Source organism: Octopus bimaculoides, chromosome 8, assembly GCF_046866305.1.
Source record: "Octopus bimaculoides isolate indiv1 chromosome 8, ASM4686630v1, whole genome shotgun sequence".
Taxonomy (NCBI): Eukaryota; Metazoa; Mollusca; class Cephalopoda; order Octopoda; family Octopodidae; genus Octopus; species Octopus bimaculoides.
Window position 1 is genome coordinate 13,931,075 of NC_142935.1, and position 7,500 is coordinate 13,938,574.

Consider the following 7,500-nt stretch of genomic DNA (forward strand, 5'->3'; position numbering starts at 1 on the left):
GGCTAGATAGCCTTTTGATAATTGATCTGGTTATTCTGGTCTGACCTGGGGCAAGAAATTAAATACTACCACCACCGTCAAGAACAACAACAACATCATCAACAACACCACCGCCTGTAGATTCCTAAGCATGAAACTTTTTTAACTCTTATTTCATAATTGGATGACTACTGAAATTTAAGCATCTATTTAATGCCCTAAGAGCATATCTTGTTCAGAGTCCGTCCCTCTCCACAGAAGATTGTTGACTATTTTCCATATAACAGCGCCATGGTAAGGCGTCACCATGCCCAGGGTCCGTCCCACCCCTCCACCCACACTCAGGCTATTAAATATTAACCATCTAACGTTTCCATCAATGGTCAGTCACCAGAGCAAGAATCCGTCCCTCTCCAGGCTATTGACAGTGGCCAGGAACTTCAAATGTAAGGATTAGATAAAGTGAAATGGCTCAACTGGGAATCGAACTTCCATCTCATTGCTCACCTTGTAGGTGCTCTAGCACTCCAGCGCTTCTAGTGATTGTAATGATTTCAAATGTAAAGTACGATTAAATGTCTAAATATTTGTAATGAGCTGTTTAATAATAAGACTGGAATATTTTGGACTGTTAAACTCATCTTTATATATATATATATATGTGTGTGTGTGTGTGTGTGTGTGTGTGTGTGTGTGTTTAAATATATATATATATACATGTATATATATATATAAATATACTTATATATATATAAATATACTTATATATATATACATATATATACATATATATACATATATATGTATATATACATATATATACATATATATACATATATGGGAGAATATACAAAAAATAACAACAGACGAGGACAGGTGGTGTAAATAACAAAAGTATATATTAGTATGACGCTCGACAGATATATATATACATATATATATACATATATATATATATGTACATATGAATGTGTGTGTGTATCATATATATACACATACACACACATATATATATATACATACATATACAAATATATTACGTATATCATCATCATCATCATGATTATTTATTATTATTATTATCATTATTATTATTATCATTATTATTAAGGCGGCGAGCTGGCAGAATCGTGAGCACGTTAGACGAAATGCTTAGCGGTATTTCGTCCGTCGCTACGTTCTGAGTTCAAATTCTACCGAGGTGGACTTTGCCTTTCATCCTTTCGGGGTCGATAAATTAAGTACCAGTTGAATACCGAGGTCGATGTGATCGACTGCCCACACCCCCAAATTTCAGGCCTTGTGCTTATAGTAGAAAAGATTATTATTATTACTACTACTACTACTACTACTACTACTACTACTACTACTAAGGTGGCGAGCTGGCAGAATCGTTAGCACACTGGACGGAATGCTTAGCGGTATTTCGCCCGCCGCTGTGTTCTGAGTTCAAATTCCGCCGAGGTCGAATTTGCCTTTTACCCTTTCAAGGTCGATAAAATAAATGCCAGTTGAACACTGGGGTCGATGTAATCGACTCATCCCCACCCCACCCCCAAAACTGCTGCCCTTTTGGAAAATTATGACACCATTATTATTATTATTATAACGATGTTAAAGACCACTTGTTTTGTACATCAACGCACTGGAATTAACTTACGGTTTATGCTTAAACTAAGCACAAACCGCATTGGTCTTACTGCTGTCCCATCCCCCGTCCCCAAATATTGATGGCCTTGTGCCAAAATCTGAATCAATCCTTAGGAAGAAAAATGAATAAATAAATAAATGAATAACAAGCATTATGTACACGAATCACACGGACAAGAGAGTGAGCAGAAGTGAGACGTTAACCGGGAATTAAACTTCTGGGTATTTCTTGTATACTACATTTTCCCTTTTCCTTTCTTTTCTTTTCTTTTAGTTGTTTCAGTCATTAGACCGCGGCCATGCTGGGGCACCGCCTTCAAGAATTTTAGTTGAACGAAACTTTGTTTTATTTTTTTTAAGTCTGTTACTTATTCTATTAGTCTCTTTTGCCGAACCGCTAGTTACGGGGACAAACACAAAGACACACACACATATAAATAAATATGTGTGTGTGTTTGTGTGTGCGTGTATGTATATAGACATATATACATCACACATATACAAACACACACACATATATATATATATATATATATGTATGTGTGTGTGTGTGTGTGTGTGTGTGTGTATTATATATATATATATATACAGACATACATGTATATATATATATATATATATATATATATATATATATATATATATACAACGATGGGATTCTTTCAGTTTCCGTCTACCAAAACCACTCACAAGGCTTTGGTTAGCCGAGGCTATAGTAGAAGACGCTTACCCAAGGTGCCACACAGTAGGACTGAACCCGGAACCTTGTGGTTGAGAAACTAACTTTTTATCACACAGCAAAGCCAACCCCCCATTTTTTGGTGGGGCTAAATTTAGGAATTTAAGTCTCTATCATGAGCCCCTGGGTCAAAAGACTGGAGCTTAACCTGATTTCCATGGAGCATAAATGACTGAGATTACATCACTCCCCCCGAATAGGACGCTAGTCCATCGCAGGGTTAACTCCCCAGATATTGCTGTAACTCACAACTGTGCTGACTGGAGCAACGTGAAGTGAATTCGTTTTTGCTCAAGAATGCAACGTACTGCCTGGTCTAAGAATCGTAAACACGATCTGACGAACATGAGTGCAATACCTTAACCTCTAGGTCACGCACCTTTACGCTTTTCGAAAATGATAAATTCAGTATAAAATATCATAGCTAATAGTAACACAAATTTGTTAAAACAGAAATGAGTGGAAGGTATTTAACAAAATGTGTGTCATATATGTATATATCGGATTTCAAACAGACTAAGAGTCGTGCATGCACAATCATATGTCACTGATATACATGTATGCCTGTATATCATGTCTCTATTTACACTTACGCTGTACATGCATATGCGTATGTGCATGTATCTGCTAACATACACTTTCATTTAAATATATGTATTGGATTTATTAGTTTTTGTTATTGTTGTTGTTTTTTTTGTTTCTTTCTTTTTTTATATAAAAAATTTTTTCTAAAAAAAAAATGCAAAAACGTGATGACATTCAGAAATGTAAAAACACTAATGTTTCCTTTAAACAAATTGTGAAATGAAATCTAAACCATTTTATGCATACCTGTTTACACATATATACACATATTACACATATTACACACTTACACACAGAGTCAAACACAGAATCATACTCACATACACACAAACACTCACATATTCAAACACACAAACACATAAACACACACATACACACATACACACACACATAAACACACACACACAGCAAACTACGGGAACACCATCGTAATTTGTATTTTCTACAATATAAAAAAAAAATTATGTATTCATATTCTGGAATCTACGTTTTGCTAGAACAAAAAAAGAATTGTTTAGCAACGCTCAAAGACGTTTTTTAATCAAAATTTTTCACCCTTTCTTACGAACAAAGCGATAAATTTATATTCATACACGCCATGTTGTGAAAACTTGTTCGTTTATGTCCATCATCATTCATTTTGTATTTATTACAGTATGTATGTGCGTGTGTGAGTGCGCGTGTGTGTGCGCGTGTATGCGCGCGTGTGAGTGTGTGTGTGTGCGAGTCTGTGTGTATGAGCATAAATGTGTGTATAAGTATATATATATGTGTGTGTGTGTGTGCGTGTATGTATATATATGAGTGTGTATATATATATATATATATATATATATATATATATATATGTGTGTGTGTGTGTGTGTGTGTATGTATAAATATATATATATGTAGATATATAAGTGTGTGTATATATATATATATATATATATATATATATATATATATATATATATATATATATATACAATATTTTATATATATATATACACACGCACATATATATGTGTATACATACACACGTATATATATATATATATAACATTATATATGTGTGTGTTTATAAATGTGTGTGTGTATGTATGTATGTATGTATGTATGTATGTATGTATGTATTAGAATAAAAAAATATTGTCTGCACCAGGACTATCTGTATATTTTTCATTAAGAATCCATATTAGTAACACAGATCGAAGATTCCAATTAGGAAACCATATTAGTTGCACTGATCAAATATTCCAATTATGAATCTTTATTAATTACACTCATCAAATATTCCAATTGTCTCAAAGAATTTCTTTTAGATGAACATTTTTTATGAAGAATTTTTGTGTACATTTTGTTTTTTATCTTTTTTTTTTGTGCGTTGTAAAAAAAATTAATCACCACCCACTCCACACCCATTCCGGAAAAAAATATTGATAATGGGAGGTCTTTCTTTTTTTAATTGATTGGAAATAATTAAACCTTTAATCGGGTCGCTGTATTTTTCTTTTCTTCATTTTTTTTCTTTTTATTTTAATTTAATAATATAAATTAAAAAACTTCAAAGTGTAAGAATTTGTTTGGAAAACAAAAAACATAATGAACAATAAAAGGGAGATTGTTATATAGATTCTTCTTTTAATTTCTTGCTGCTGCTGCTGATGCTGCTGCAGCAGCAGACTGTAATTTCGAAAAATCAACATCCAATGAAAAATGTATTTCACAATCTATCCGTATGTTGTCGATGAATAAAGTCGTTTAATTCACATGTTTATAATACCACGAACAGGCCAAGATTGCAGGCGCCACTTCCAAGGAAGGCACAAAGAAATAGAACGAACTACGCAAGTCCAGAACCAACATTTGGCATTCAGTCGCAACAGAACCACCAATGCCCGATCTGCAGCAGAGACTTCTTAGCATGCATTGGACTGATTGGCCAAAACCGGATACAACGTGTCCCATCTTCTCCCATATGATGTCCTTGGTCAACGTTGACAAGGACGGACGAACGAACGAACTAACAAAGTAACTCACTAACTTACTAATAAACTGACCAGGTTTCTGAAAAACAAAAGAAAACTGTACATTGTAGCAATACAGTACAGGATGACTGACCATATATGAATACCAAGGAAGAAATGAAAATTCAAAACCTGAAGAGGGCGCTGCTGTGCTCAGAAGGAAAAATAATGTCTTTCGCTTCATAAATTAATAAGCAACTTATTTTTTGCTGATTTCAGCCACTAGACTGCGGCCATGCTGGAGTACCACCTTGAAGAATTTTTTTAGTCGAAAATATGAATCGACCCTGGAACTGTTTATTTATTTATTTTTTTTTTTGTAAGCCTAAACCTGGTACCTTTTCTATTAGTTCTTTGGCTGAACCACTAAGTTATGGGGACGTAAACGCCCGTTGTCAAGCAGTGTGTGTGTGTGTGTGTGTACATACGAGAGGTGTATGAAAAGTCATGAGCCTCAAAAAAACAAAAAAGGCCTTGAAGGTTCAAAACTTTTCATACACCCCTTGTATATGTATATATCTGTATATGTATAATCTAAATGCAGACGAGCCTCTCCCCAGCTATGATGTAGAGGCTCCCACGTGGGCTCCACGCGTTCAAATTAATTTGAATGTGATCGTTTTCATCAACTTATAACGCAGAAAGAGCAACGAACTAGTGGGCGACAAACCCAAAGAGTATGTCTTCAATATGTAAGGGTCATGACGTTGCATGACCCCTATTTTTTCAAGATCACTAATTTCAATGAGACTACAGAGCATAACAAAGAGATAGAGGCCGTTGATACATACGAGAGGGTGCTGAAAAGTTCCTGGCTTGGCGTAAAAGAAAATACAGGTGGATCAGTTAATCATGGTTTTACTCGGCATATTCCCCTCTCAGGTTCACACACTTATTGCAGCGGCCCTTCAGTTTTTCTAAGCCCTGTAAAATAACTCGGAAGGTTGGGCCTCCAGCCAGGCCTTTCGCCACACCCTTAAAACCCAGAAACTTTTCGTCACCCCCTTGTAGAATTAAATGTAAATGCTAAATTCAAGTTATTATTTTAAAGCTAGTTAAACCCTTCAAGACGGTGCACCAGCATGGCCACAGTCCAATGACTGTAAAAGGATAAGAGAATCACAAAAGGAGTAAAACAAGTAAAAAGATGAGAGGATTGAAGCTGGATCATCTACTCAGACTTCTTTATATTGAGACACAGACCAGTTTTGGCAGCAGCATTCCCATAAGATGCTAAGGAATCTGGCACATCACACAATCGATCAGCTGCGAAGGCAGAGTCGTCGACATAGTCTCGATCAGAGAATGAAATATTGGATTCAAATTTTGGTACAAGGCCCGCAACTTCGGGGGAGGGGTAAGTCGATTCCAATGACCCCCGTGCGAAGCTGCTACTTATTTTATCGACCCCGAAACGATGAAATACAAAGTCGACCTCGGCGGAATTTGAACTCAGAACGTAAAGACGGGCGAAATGTCGCTAAGCATTTTGCGCGGCGTACTAACGACTCTGCCAGCTCCACCACCTTAAACTGAGTTAATATAGGAGAAAGATACCTCGTGTGGTGTCGTGAAATTCTTCAAAGTAGATAGAGGCTGCTTGGAAAAGAAAGCAACTTGAAATATCAACAAAACAAAATATTATAACAGAAGAGTAGAGACGAAGTTTTTTGGACTAAGAGTTGATTGCAAATTTTTTTTTTCCTTTTTTATTATTATTATTATTATAATTCAGAACAAAGAAATTGGTTAAACAGTTAAGTTTTAACATCATAAATAAAATTCAAATGTTACATACGCACTCACACATCTCCCACACATGTCCACACATACTGCACAAGGAGGATACATGGGCTCTGCCCCTCCTCCCCCTCCTTTAAGTCAAGTAAACAGAAAATTAAAAAACATAATAATAATAATAAAAGAGCTCGCATTCAGTTGCAGTTTTATATATGCATTCACGTGCATGTGTGTATTATATACATATATGAGTATATGTTACATACATTCAAACTCTTACAAAATGCATATACACGAGATGCACGAGTGTACATGTAGAGTACATATATATATATATATATATGCAAACATAGCGTATATAGTGCATAATTCACATTACATACACACGCGCACGCACACATATATACATGTATGTATATACATTCATACACACACAGGGCATATAAAACAAAGCAGTTATCTAATATATACACATCAGCCACAGTGACAACCTAAAACATGGAATGATTCTCTTATCATGTCACTGTAGCATCTACTAATCAATTACTCATCTTTAAATGTTTTTCCCAATTATGTAACAAATTAACTGTTTTAATTATTACTTAGATCGAAAGACAAACAGCAACTTCTGAATGCTTCAGCTCCATGACAAACTATTAACATATAAGAAATTAAACAAATGACAACGGTGTAAGAAATTATCATGAACATCATTAACTTACAGCTGTTTCAGTTATTAGGCAGAGTGCATTCCTAGTTGAATACTTCTGTTTCACTCTATAGCTTCACAGGAGCTTA